The 13980-nt window shown below is 37.0% G+C and overlaps 1 protein-coding gene across 14 annotated transcripts in view; it reads right to left on the bottom strand.

Annotated features, from left to right (window-relative positions):
• LOC109848208 (serine/arginine-rich splicing factor SR34A-like) overlaps positions 1-11083 on the bottom strand; it is a 32128-nt gene extending 21045 nt beyond the window's left edge. For 5 of the 14 annotated variants that reach the window (XR_002248739.1, XR_002248740.1, XM_020417592.1 and 2 more), the window contains exon 1: positions 10773-11081. The gene's annotated coding sequence lies outside the window, so the exon portion shown is untranslated. Of the gene's footprint in view, positions 1-10772 lie in introns of all 14 variants that reach the window. The other 9 variants (XR_002248737.1, XR_002248738.1, XR_002248736.1 and 6 more) reach the window with 4 other exon arrangements.

Genomic DNA, 13980 nt, shown 5'->3' with positions numbered 1-13980 from the left:
CAAAATTATATCATGGGGACATGATATCCAACACATTCAACTTCACGGAGCTTAATCAAGGCATATAATTCAATGCACAGTCCACTAAAATCACTAACATTACCATGGAGCCTACAAGTTAAGTAACATTTTCAATCGTCTATAGGGTGAAAGGTTGACTATGCCAGTGTTAACAAGGTGCAAGGCGCAATGCATGTCATCATGTTCCCTTATGTGCATCATGCTCAAGGCGATGCACGCGCCTAAGTGAAGGGAGGCACATACCACAAACAGAATTATTTGATACACATTAAATTAAACAAGCAACATGTTTATAACTTTTGGTAGAAAAAATATGTTAAGATAATATCCTCACCTATCAAATCACAAAATAGGGTCCTTGTTTGTGATAATAGCCCTAGTTAAAAGAGTGTTAATATCAATTTAACTTTATCCTTCCATATTTTCAGTAATTAAACATTTGCTATGAAATCATACATTCATAATTCCAAACATTCTAACAAGCAGAACATCTAGAATAGCATATGCAGAGCTTGATTCAACAATGCTTCCTACATATAACATAGCAAAAGGAGGCGGTAGTGCAATCAAGTTTTGCATTATTAATAATTTATGTCAGAAATCGGGAATAATAGTTTGTGATTCTTAGTCAGTGTCCTAATCTTCCTGATATAGAAGTAGCAAGAGAGAGAGAGACAGAAAATGAGTAAACAGATGATGGAGTAGACAAGAAGTTGGGGGAAGATAAGAAAGAGAACGAGCAAATAAAGGCAAAAGAGAAGGCAAGAGAGGAGGAATAAAAAGATGTAGAAATAGTTGGAGATTGGTGGGGTAAGGCACAATGAGGCTCATCACGGTGCAACGAGGCACGTGCTTACTTATGCAATGTCGCACCTCATGCTGGGCACATTTCTAGTGCCTGAAGCGCCCGGCGCCCGAGGTTGTTGCCTCAGTGCACTCGAAATAACATTGGATGATACGTTGACAGTCAATTATTTAAAATGTGATTATACAAAATTACAAAGCATGTACACAACAAGGTTACAAGAGGCAGAAACATAACACAAAATTCCCTCAAGTACGATACGATAACATGACACTAAATTCATACATAATTACTAAGAAGCATACACACTAGAATATGCATAGCACATCAAAATGCCTAGACATCCTTATACCACTATAAGGATGTAGTTACACTCCTAAAAATTTACAAATTAGTTGTAAGGCCTTGTGATATTTACAATCTGCCCCCCCCAAAAAAAAGGAATTTTAAAAATTACAATCCAACGGTCTCTATGCAAATAACACTAAAGGAAAAGTGGTCACATACTTGATTAGCCCTGAGAGCAGTGTTATTACTAGAGCGGTCCGAGGTAGCCGCCTGAGGGCGCTTCGACGCGCAAGCACAACGCCCCACATCAAGTGCGGGGCGCTGTGCTTCCCTCAGGCACGCGCCTAAGAGAGTCTCGCTCGTTGCGTGGGGGGCGCGCTTGAGAAATAGCAGGTTAAGGGGTTTTTTAATTTAAAAATAGCAGGTTATCCTGTCTAGATCCGATTCCCACTACATTTACCTCACCCAATCTGGTCGGCTTTCAGCTAGGGTTTTTTTCCACTGCTTCATCTCACTTTTGTAGGACGGCAACATCAACACCGTGGAAGGCCGACAACAACAACCCAAGGTCAATCCTTTCTCTTTCTTCTTCTTTAGTCCTTTATTTTCTTATTCCATCGTTGCAGCTCCTTTCTCTTCTATTTTTTTTCCTTTTTTCTTTCTTTTTCTTTTCTTTTGAACTGACTGACCTACTACCACTACTACAGTAACAGTACCAGCTCCTTTATCTTTTAAATTTTTTTCTTTTGATCTGATTGCCCTACTGTTGTTGCTACAGTAAGAGTGTTGTTTCCGCTACAATAGTTTGTAACAGTCGGTCGTTTATTTGATTATTAGATATTTATTGTTATATTGTTCATTTAACATTGTTTTGAGAATTGAGACTCATGAATATTGTTGTTACCAGTCGTCGTAGCTAATTTTCCTTTTGTAACATGTAAATAGCAAATTAGCAATATAATGGTTAGTGATGTAATTATTAGTGATGTAATACACTAATATGATTATGTATTATTTGTGTGATTATGAAATAATGAAAATTAAAATATAAGTGTGATTCACCAAATCTATGTACTTACGTAGTACAGTTGTTAATTTATGTGTTTTTATGTAGGTAATTAGGTATGTCTTCATCAGCCGGTAGTGGGAGAAGACATGATCCTACGTGGAAATACACTTCACTTGTGGACGAAGGAAATGCCAACAAGCACAAGTGACAAGTGCATCTTTTATGATAAGATCATATATGACGGTATATCAAGACAAAAGAAGCATCTTATTGGGTCAAAGGAAACGCAAAAATGTTTCCCTTTGTCAAAAATCCCCTCCCGATGTAGTTGAAGAGTTAAAGGAGTATGAAAAAAGGCAAGAGAGTGCTAGAAAACAACAAGCTATGGATGATTACCTTCTGAAGCTTGGAGATGAAAATATGGTAGAGATCGATGAAGATAAGGAGCTTGAAGCGGAACAACTACAAGCAACTAGAGACAAAGGGAAAGCTCCATTGGCTCCTACTCATAGATCATCTTCCATAACAGCAAGAGAAAAGGGAAGTTTGAGCTTGAATATTGTGAGATCTTCAACAAAGAGGAAAGGGCTAATTGATGCATTTCTCACCTTTGATCCAGCGCTAGAGATCGCTAAGGATGATGGAAGACGTAAGTTGAGGCAAACGTGTATTGATGAAAGCCTCAACAAAGATGCAATAGATAAAGTGTACCAAGACATTGCTCGTTGGTAGTATCAAGCCAGCATTACCTTTAATGCAGCATGACTTAGGTCATTCGATATTATGTTGAAGTCTGTGGGAGCTTTTGGGCCTAACTTGACGCCTCCAACATTCCACCACTTACGGGAGCCTTTGCTTAAGGAGAAAAAATACACCGAAGATTTGATGAAACTTGATAAAGAGGTGTGGCCACCAAAGGTTATTCTTTCATGTCAGATGGTTGGAGTGACTGGAATGATAGGTCATTGTTCAATTTTCTCGTAAATTCTCCTCTTGGTACAATATTTTTTTTCTTCTATTGATGCTTCCGAGGAGATTAAGATGGGTGAAAGAATGTATCAGATATTTGATGAGTAGATTAAGCTAATAGGACCTCAGAATGTTGTGCAGGTTGTTACAGATAATCATTCTAGTCTTAAGCTAAAAGATAAAAATTTAGATATTGAGTTTATTTTCATTATGAGTAAATTATGCTTGTTATTCAATTCTGATCATGATTTTAATTTTGATATAGGAAAATTGTTGGAGGCTAAATATTCTCATTTATATTGGACCCGTGTGCTGTTCATTGTATCAATCTTATGTTGAAGGATATTGGCAAATTACAATCTGTGAAATTGACTTTGAGTCGAGCTATGGCGTTGACAGGATTCATCTACTCACATTGGTGGGTTTTGAAATTGATGAGAGGCCAGACTAACTACAGAGAGTTCCTCCGACCAGCAATGATGCGATTTGCAACTTTTTTTATAACTTTTTGTAGCATCCACAAGCAAAAAAGCAATCTTAGAAAGATGTTCAACTTGGAGAAATGGATACAAAGTAATTGGGCAAGGGATCCAAAGGGAAAATAAACTGAGAGGATAGTTCACATGCCTTCTTTCTGGAATAATATTGTTTGTATTATTAAGCTCACAGCTCCTCTACTCCGTGTTTTGAAGCTTGTTGACAGTGAAAAGAGGCTTGTTTCAGTATTAAGATCAGCTTCATCAGCCTTTGCACACTGTAGGATATTACCTTAATCCTATATTTTTATATTATCACCCTAATATACAAGGGGATGATTAGGTTATGAAAGGTCTTTATCAAGTCATTGAGAAGATTGTGCCCATTAATGAGCAAGACAAGGTTGACAAACAGCTGGATGTATACAGAAACATTGGGGGGCTTTTTGGTATGGATATAGTCAAGAGAAATCGAAAAAAGAAGTCTTCAGGTAAATATCAATAATCTATTCCTCAGTTTACTACATATTCCATAGGAAATAAAAATACGATGCTAACACTATCTAATAATCTATATTGACAGCTGATTTGTAGGAGTCCTACGGTGCATCAGAAACTTGTTATTAGAATCCTTAGCCTGACTTGTAGATTCTCAGGTTGTGAAAGAAATTGGAGTACTTTTGAGCAAGTATGTTAAGTTTTTTTTAGTACAACAAAATTGATTCATTCCTTTTGAAGATATAGTATATTGAATTAACTACTTTGTATGAACTACAAATACACAGCAAGAAGAGGAATAGATTGGATCATAAAATGTTGCAAGATCTTGTATACTGTAAGTACAATCAAGCTTTGAAGGAGAGATTTGACTGTAAAAATGTCATTAATCCAATCAAGTTGCTTGATAGATTAAAGCAATGAGTGGTGGTTAGGGAAATTTGGTGAATGTGACAATGCAGAAAATGACTTGGTTGAGGGCAAGGATGACCTTACATTTGGTCTTGTAGGAGATGTAATGGGAGCTGAAGAGGATGATGCTAGATATTTAAGGTCGACAAGTAGGGGACAGGGATCTTCGAGTGGTGATGGTTCATCATCGAGGAGGGAATCGGTTTTAGAGTCGAAAGATGAAGAAGAGTTTAACGAATAAGAGGAAACTGAGGAGGATATTCCCCTTGAAGGGGATGATGATGATGTTGAGGAGGATGATTAGAATCATTAGACTATTATCTTGCTACTTATTTACTTTGTTTTAGTAGACTACTTAATTTTCATCGATATTAGTGAAATGTTTGAGTGTTTTAGTATTATGACTAAGACTCTATTTATGACTTTGGTAATTTATATTATTTATTTTGAGTCATTAACATCTTTTTTATGTGAAGTTTCATGACCACAACTTTCTTTATGCATATTTGTATATCCTGAAAAATTTTGTGTAGTGCGTCTCGCTTCACTCGGGCACGCACATCGTATTGCGCATTGCGCATGTGCGCGTAAACTGATTTTGCGTCCCGGATTGCGCTTCGCGCATTGATAACACTGCTTGAGAGTAAAAGCTCATTTAAATTTCTAACGCTCAAGTTAAATGAGCCCAATGCTAAAACAGCATAACTACAACACTGGAAACCCAAAAGTCCAAATCCAAAAAATAATACTAAAATTCAAACGCATTACCTTACCTACCCCCTAACCCCTCTTCTCTTTAGATCAGCAATCCTAATTAGATCAAACACTAACTCCGCTCAATGTATTAAAAAACCTCCGTATAATTTGCCTAAGACTTGGCAATAGCTAGGTCCCTGGCCTAATGCTGAAGCTTATGTAGTGCCCAGGCTGCCCACCTAGATTCTAGTAGCGCCTAAGGGAGCGTGAGCCATTTTTAAGGACTACACCCTTTAGGTCTTGATCGTGATTTTTCCAGTTACAGCCTCCACCTCCTCCAACTCCTCCAAATTCCTCTAACCTCTAACTATGAGTATTTTCTCTACCTCTAACGACCATTAGCGAAAGCTCATCCACCACCACTTAAACGAAGGAAAAAAAATCTATCTAGGTGTCAGTCCAATGCCTACCCTTTCTATAATATTGGCATTTATTATCAATTATTATAATTAAAAATAAAAATAAGAAAACCGCCTAGCCCCACCTAGGTTACTGTCTAGGTACCTAGACTTTAGGCGTCAGGTCCAATGCCTAGACTATCTAAAGCTTTCTGTAACCTTGACTCCGCTCCTCTGTACAAACTCTCACCCGTAATAGCACACACCCGCTACCGCCCAGAACATCACCCAAACCCGCTGAGGCTGAACCTTCACCTAGACCCATAACCGCCTCAACTTCTCCAAACCTCATCTCATCAATTTCTCACCAAGCACTTCTTGAGTTGAAATTTTCTTTTGGATTGTTTTTAAATAGTAATTTTTTTTTGTTCAGCAAGTAGTTCACATATTCCCATGTTTTGATCTATGATTTATGAAAACAATTCAAAAATTTTAATATATCAAGAAAACAGAATCCAATGCAAAAAAATTAGTTTGGTTTGTCAAGTAGTTGTTTCAATTTCACTAAAAGTTTAAAATATATTAAAGTGTAACAAGAATATATAGTTAATGGATTGTTATTTACTTTGAGAATTTGAGCTATATAAAACTTGACCTTGTAGAAAGTAAAATTGTGTGAATCATTAAAAGAAGTTTCTTTACCCTATCACGTACTACAGTAAAATTATGGAAGTAAATCATTAGTATAAATACTTAATGTTGTTTACCTATTACATTACAAGTAAAACATGATGCAATAAAGCTGATAAAGTGTACCAAGTGTGCATTCATATCAAATACTATAGTTTATAATATTATATTTTTACTTTTAGGTAGATAGACACTTGTTTTCCGCTGCCCGCCCGCCCCCAAAAAGATTCCAGGATTGCCACTGTAGACATCTACCGAGTATATATGCCGAACTTCTAACATTTCACGCACTTGTTATGCCCAAGCAAAAGTAATAGATTTTACCTCTTCAAACTTCTAACTAATAGCTCACTATAGATAGAAACATATATAAACTTATTAAAGTTCTATGCAAATCACCATTTTGATGCATTTTCACTCTAAAATATAGTCTTTTGAAAATTGTAATCTAATAAGTACCTCAAATACGTAGCTTAGTCAAGCACTCTAAAATATAGTCTTTTGAAAATTGTAATCTAATAAGTACCTCAAATACGTAGCTTAGTCAAGCATATGTGAAGTATAGAGCACGCGATGGAATGAGGAAGTGACCCGAAGTTGAAATAGAGCCTATAACATTTCAATTTTGGTTACACTTAGGTACTAAATATTGCTAAACCATGCTTCTTAGACACTCGCAGAACATGTATTAGTCTACTAGAAACTTTTAAACTGCGTTTTCAATGCCTTTACACCAAGGTTTTAAATATCGGATGTCGGGTTCATGTCGGACGGCTGAAATCCATGTCGGATAGCGGAAATGTTTTAAATATCGGATGTCGGGTTCATGTCGGACGGCTGAAATCCATGTCGGATAGCGGAAATCGGGGGACATGGACTAAATATCGGATTGCCATATCGGGTGGGCGCATATGTACAATATCATGTCCTAAATGTAATCTAAACATTCTTAAATTCAATATAAGCATACTTTATAAACTTTATAGACTAGACATATAAAAAAGTAAACAATATATGATGTTTAGGATCACTAAAAAATTAAGACATTGAATCTTTCATATTAATTAAACAAGATTAGAGCTAAAATGTAAAGATATAAAAAAATATTTATGCAAGCATTCCCATCATATTAATTAAACAAGGATTATTACCAGAGTTGAATCTTTCATATTCCGAGGATTACTAAAAAAATCAAGTTAGAGCTAATTTTACTTTTAATCCAAAAGAATTATTTAATTACCCACAATTTGCTCCAAGATACAAAAAGAAACTTATGATGATAATTTAGGAAAAGAAAGAAGAGTAAAAAGAAAAAAAGGGAAAGTTAAAAACCTTAGATGCATCCCAAGGGCCAAAACAAAGTCTATCGGGTTCGAAACAGAGAGAGAGAGAGAGAGAGAGAGAGGTCAGACTTCAGAGAGGCCACGAAGAGTCAGAATCAGAGAATCATCTATGTTTTCTTTATCTTTGAGAGAGAGAGAGAAAGAGAGAGAGAGAGAGGGGTCAGAGAGGCTTACCAAAGGAGCTTCGATGGCGGCAGCGCGGGGAAATCCACAGATGAGAAGGCGGCTCCGATGGCGCAGAAGAAAGAGGAGCTTCGGATTTCTGACCACGAAGGCCTAGGGTTTTTGCTGATGTTGAGACCACGAAGGCAAAACGACGAGAGGAGGCCGCTGGTTCCCAGTCGCGAGCGAGAACTAGGGTTTTTCTCATTTTTTCTTTTGATCGGGTGTTTTTCTCCTTTTTCTTTTGATCGGGTGTATTCAGGCGTTGGGGTGTCTATCGGGTTCGAAAAGAGGGCAAGTCATCGACCCAATTAACCCAAACCAAAGCCAATAAGCTGAACCGATTTTCATAAATCTCGGCCGATTTTTCAAATAGGAAAAATCGGTCGATTTGTCCGATTTTTCGCCGACATGACCGATATATCGCCCAAAAACGATATGCGACTTGTATTTCCCCGATTTGTGTCGCTCGACACCTCGATCCGCTATATCGGCCGACATGTCCGACATGTCGGCCGATATTTAAAACACTGCTTTACACTGTGTTTTCAACGTTCGGTCACTAGTATAGCTAAGCAAGCTTCAGCCCTAATAGATTAGACAGACCAAACTGTCCGATTTTTAGTGGTTCAGAGTGGTATTATAGTTAATTCAGCTCAAGTCAGGTTGGAAAAACTTCAACCCCTATTAACGGAAATGATTGTATATTTCTCAAACTCTATCGTCATCCTCTCGATTTTTAGTGGTTCAGATTGGTATTATAGTTAATTCAGTTCAAGTCAGGTTGGAAAAACTTCAACCCCTATTAACGGAAATGATTGTATACTTCTCAAACTCTATCGTGATCCTCTCGTCTCTATTTCTACCATACTTATTGTGAGACCCACCAATGTGGCCTATTCATTTCCTAATATAATTCCGACCAACTCCCTCCAATCATCAAATGAATAAGGTGAATTTGCTCCCCAACTTTTCAAACAAAGTCATCTTCTATGTTTCCTCTTATGAGAGCATCATAAATCATTTGAAAATCTCAAATATCAATAATCTACTTCTATGTCTTCACTTTCATTAACTCTTTTCACAATAATTCTTTGATTTTCCAATTACCATGAGCCACAATGATCAAGCATCCACTTTCTCAGGTGCAGCTATAGCAGCCATGTATTGTTGCTTGGCACTAAGAGTACTATAGCAACCCGAAAAAACTGACCAAGTTGAACCGCAATTATTCAGTTCGGTTCGATTCGATTCATTAAGTAGTTTGGTTTTGTAAGAAATAATTAAAACTGACCAAACCGACAGTTTGCTCACCCCTGGTCACTAGGAGTTATAACCCCCACTTCAACTTCAAGTCGACATTCAACTATGATTTTCAATGTTTTATCATTGAGTCGTATACGCCCATTTCAACTTTAGGTCACTACAAAATTTAGTGCTTGCTTGCTTGGACTTGGATATATATTGTGTAGTTGCAACTACATAAGAGGGTTCAAATCTTAATGTTGCAACTACACTCAAAATGAAGATTGTTGCAACAACATCTTGGCATTGTGTAGAACATCACTGCCTCAACCATTTGGGTAGTATAATACCATCATTGTCATATATTCTTTTTTAAATTATATTTAAAATAGTCAACGAGTATTGATACTTCTACAATAAGATGATGATGTAGTTGGGAGAGCAATTGATCCAAACACATATTGCATTTCCAACCACAAGAAACCAAGCACACCCTGAAGACTCATATTGTAATAACAGCTAGTTGTAACGATGTTCAAATACCAGTATAAAGGTCTATTGAAAGAAAATCACAAAGAAAAGAAATAAAGGGTAATATTCTTAATAAAGGGTAATATTCTTAGGAAATGCTTAGCAACCAGAATTAACCAGTTTTTATAAGACAAAACCTAAAGATCAGACTTAAGCAGTTGTTAGGCCACTTTTTCCGAATAACCAGACCATGAATAATCTAATCTTCATGTCCTGAGTTATTCTGGATTAGGCTGACCCAAAACTAATCTGATATAATATATATATATATATATATAGAGAGAGTAAAACTCCTATCAACTTAAGTGGACGTCCACTAAGTTTCTTATCCGTTGATGATTACTTGATTGAGCTACATTGTAGATGATCCGTTCCGTTGAACTTGATCTACATATTCTAAAACCCCAACACACCAAATTTGGGGTGAACCTGTTGTGGTTTGACCCTTCATCCACTCGTATCAATTTTAACGGTTTTGAATGAATAGAACTTTTTACATGGCTCGACGGAGGGTCAAACAACGACGGGTTCACCCCAAATTTGGTGTGTTAGGGTTTTAGAATATGTAGATCAAGTTCAACGGAGCGGATCATCCACAATGTCGCTCAATCATGTGATTTTAGAGACGTCATAGGAGGAAATCCCCTCCTATGACAAGGATACCCATTAAAAAAGCCGCAAAACATAAAAACTAGAATTGACAATTTTTGTTACGCCCTTTTTTGCCCGATAACTGGGCAAGAAATAGTCCTGAATAAACCTAAAGACTAGACTTAACCCTGTTTTAGAGAAAGGATTGGTCCCGAACTCGAAACCCCGGCCATTATGTACTTCACCAACTTAAATAGCTTTTGTTAGGCCACATATTTCCCAATAGCCCGGACAGGGATACTCTGAGCCCCAGGTGCTGAACTAACATGAAATTAGGCTCTGATGCAGAACCATTCAGCGAGCTAGGTAGCATACTATACACACACAGCGTAGTACCGTACTGTACAAAAAAAAAGAGGGGGAGGGGAGGGGGGGGGAGGGGGAATCTAGTTTCTCGAAGCTAATTTCACGGTTAGCTTAGGATGAAGGATTTCGACACATTATGAGAAAATTTTACGCTACAAAACTGAAATTGAAAAGCTGAAACAGAGAGAATTTTCTCATATCGAGATGAAAAATACTCAATCAATCACAACATATTGCGAAAACGAAAAAAAATAGATTGAAAATTCGTAGTACCTGTGTCGTTCTCGCTGGAGATTGGCTACGCCAGGATGCTCGACTCGCTGGATCTCGACGGAGAGAAATTAGGGTTAATGCGGATTAGGGAAGAGAGATCGAGCCTCTTCTGTCATAAAACAAGCGGGTGTCGGGTTTGAGCCCGGTTACAGATCATGTCCGAACCTGGGTGATAATAAAACTTCACGAAGAAGAAATTCCGCCAATATACCCCAAACTTTTGGGTACTTTCAGAGGGCTAACGAGCAGAATTGACCGGCGAGGCGATACCGTGGCCTCTGCGTGAAAAACATTGAAAAAAAAAATCTGTTTCACCGTTATCTAGTAAAAACTATAGGAAAAATAAATAATATACAGCAGTTAACACCGTGTATATCAAGTTGTTGCAATACAAAGTGAGCAAAAAATACATCAGTTGAGTATTTTGTGTGAGTGATTTTAGAAGTAGATGGGTTTAATAGTAAATGAGCGTAAATCTTCGGATTCATAGATAAAAAAATTATTTTGGAGGTAGATGATCATAATTTTAAATAAGGATAAAACTTTAAGTTTATTGGTTAAAACTCGTCTATAATGCCACAAAATTTGTGTGAGTAAAGACCTAAAGAAATTTAACCATTTGGCTCAAAATATAGAACACATACATAACAACTTGTAGAAAAGTATAGAAAGCTACAGGATAATATAGCAACTTACAACATCTACCAAAGTGTTGAAATACAAAATGCGTTTAAAAATAATTAAAAGAGTATTATGGATCTAAGACTGTTTTTTAGAGGTTGGTAAGTTTTTAAAAATAAATGAAGGTAAAACTTTTGGGTTCATAAACAAAAATCATTTCTAGACTGTTGTGAGTTTTAAAATAAGTGGTGGTAAAACTTCCTGTTTATAGGTAAAAAGATTAGTTAAAATTTGATGACACAACATTAGCATGAAAAAAAAAAGAAAATTTTTAATATTTGGTTTAATAAATACAATGTATGCCTAACTATACGTAGTTAGCAGGTCATAACAAAATATCACAATGGAGTAGATAAAAAATCATTTAAAATTTTGATGACCTTTTAAAATTTTGATGACGCGACATTAGTATGAAAAAATAGAAAATAGTTTAATATTTGGTTTGAAAAATACAATGTATAGCTAAATACTCAGTTGGCAAGTCATAACAGAATATCACAACTCACACTATCTAATTAACTACTAGAATACAAATTGAATTTATAATAACCTAGTGAGTGTTTTGGGTGTAGGAATGATTTTGGTAATGAGTGGGTTCAAAAATAAATAAGGGTATAAGTTTGTAATTACAAGGAAAAAAAAGACCTTTTTGGAAGCAAGCAGGTTTTAACAATATGGAATAAATCGGTTGGTTGAAGTATTTTGAGTTTAAGAGTGATTTTGGATATTTCTGGATTTAAAAATAAAAATTTGGCGGGGAAGGGGTGAGAGTTTTGATTTATTAGAGAAGAAAGGTAAAGTAAAACTAATTAGGCTAAATACTGGGTTTATAAGCAAAAGATGTTTATATTACACCTCAGCCTCTTATCATATTATCTTATTAAAGCCTATGAAGTTGTTGTGCGTAGCGGGTGCTCGAAAGCCAAATAGTGCACGAATAAGAACAAGATAAATCACAACCACACAAGCAAAAACACAATCACCACAGCAAGACAACGAATTTTACGTGGTTCGGAAAGTTGTCTACGTCCACAAGGCAAGGAGGGAGGAGTTCTTACTATTAGAGATGAAGAGAATACAAAATAGGGTTACAAAATCACTCAAAATCCTAAAACCAAGCTCTCTAAATCTCTCACAAATCTCTCACAATAGGATGCAACAATTCTCTCTCAAAAGCTGCTCAAAAACGTCCTTACTTAAACCCTAAAAGTCAACATATTCCTATTTATATCAAACTCAAACATAATGCAAACAGGAATCCTAATACAACCTGAAATAGCCTATAAGTCGACTTAGCAGAGGGCACAAGTCGACTTACCATAAGTCGACTTAATAGTTGCCATAAGTCGACTTAATAGTTGCCATAAGTCGACTTGACCGAGCGCAAAACAACAACTAGAAAACAAAAAGTAAGTCGACTTATTAGTCTCGATAAGTCGACTTGACAGAGACGAAACTAGCAACTAGAGGGTAGAACGTAAGTCGACTCGTGCACGGACATAAGTCGACTTGTCATAAGTCGACTCATGCGCAAGTTATGCATGTGCATGAGTCGACTTATGAAAGAAAACCCAGTTTTTTGCTTTTTTCTTGAGTTCTCCACAAATCTCCACCTCGGTGAAGTTTCTTCCAAAACTGAACCGACACCAAATCATCCAAATGTCCCACTTGTTGCCACTTGTTGCGTCCAGTACGAAGTGGAATCAACCCACGATAACGTACTCATTCCACAACAAGTCGGGAACCCCAAACGAGAGCTCAAACAATCTCCCCTCATCGAAATCAACAAATCCAACCTCGGCTGCATCAAACATGACTGTCTACGTATCATCTATCCCAAGGAATCAAGCCGAACGTAGTTCACCCAAATGGCCTCCAAAGGCCCTCAACATTGAAAATGTTCAATAGCTTCAAACAATGACCAAATTTCACACCTGCAACAACTTTGGTTAACATATTCGCAGTGTTGTCCTTCGTGTGGACCTTCTCCAATATGACGTCTCCATCATCCAAAACACCACGAAAAAAGTAGAATCTGACATCAATATGTTTCGTGCGCGCATGATAAACCTAATCCTTTTCTAAATAGATAGTCGACATGCTATCATAATATACCTGAATGGTCTCATGTGTAATCCCCAAGTCCTCCAACAATCCATGCAACCATAAAACCTCCTTAACAGCTTCAGTCACCGTTATATACTCCGCCTCTGTAGTAGAGAGAGCCACTATAGACTAAAGTGTACATCTCTAACATATCGGTGCTCCTGCCAATGTAAATACATATCCTGAAGTAGACGGGTGCTTGTCAAGATCCCCTGCATAATCTGAATCCATGTAGCCAATAAAAATCCTGTTCATTCTTCTCATCCTTCTAAAAAATCAAACCAACATCCATGGTGCCTTTAACATACCGTAGAATTTACTTCACGGCCTCCCAATGACCCTTCCCAAGGTCGTACATGTATCTCGATATCATACTCACGGCCTGTGACAAATCTAACCTCGTACATACCATCACATATAT

Source organism: Asparagus officinalis, chromosome 7, assembly GCF_001876935.1.
Source record: "Asparagus officinalis chromosome 7, Aspof.V1, whole genome shotgun sequence".
NCBI lineage: Eukaryota > Viridiplantae > Streptophyta > Magnoliopsida > Asparagales > Asparagaceae > Asparagus > Asparagus officinalis.
Note: the sequence above shows the minus strand (reverse complement) of the source record. Positions and strands in the feature narration are given on the sequence as shown.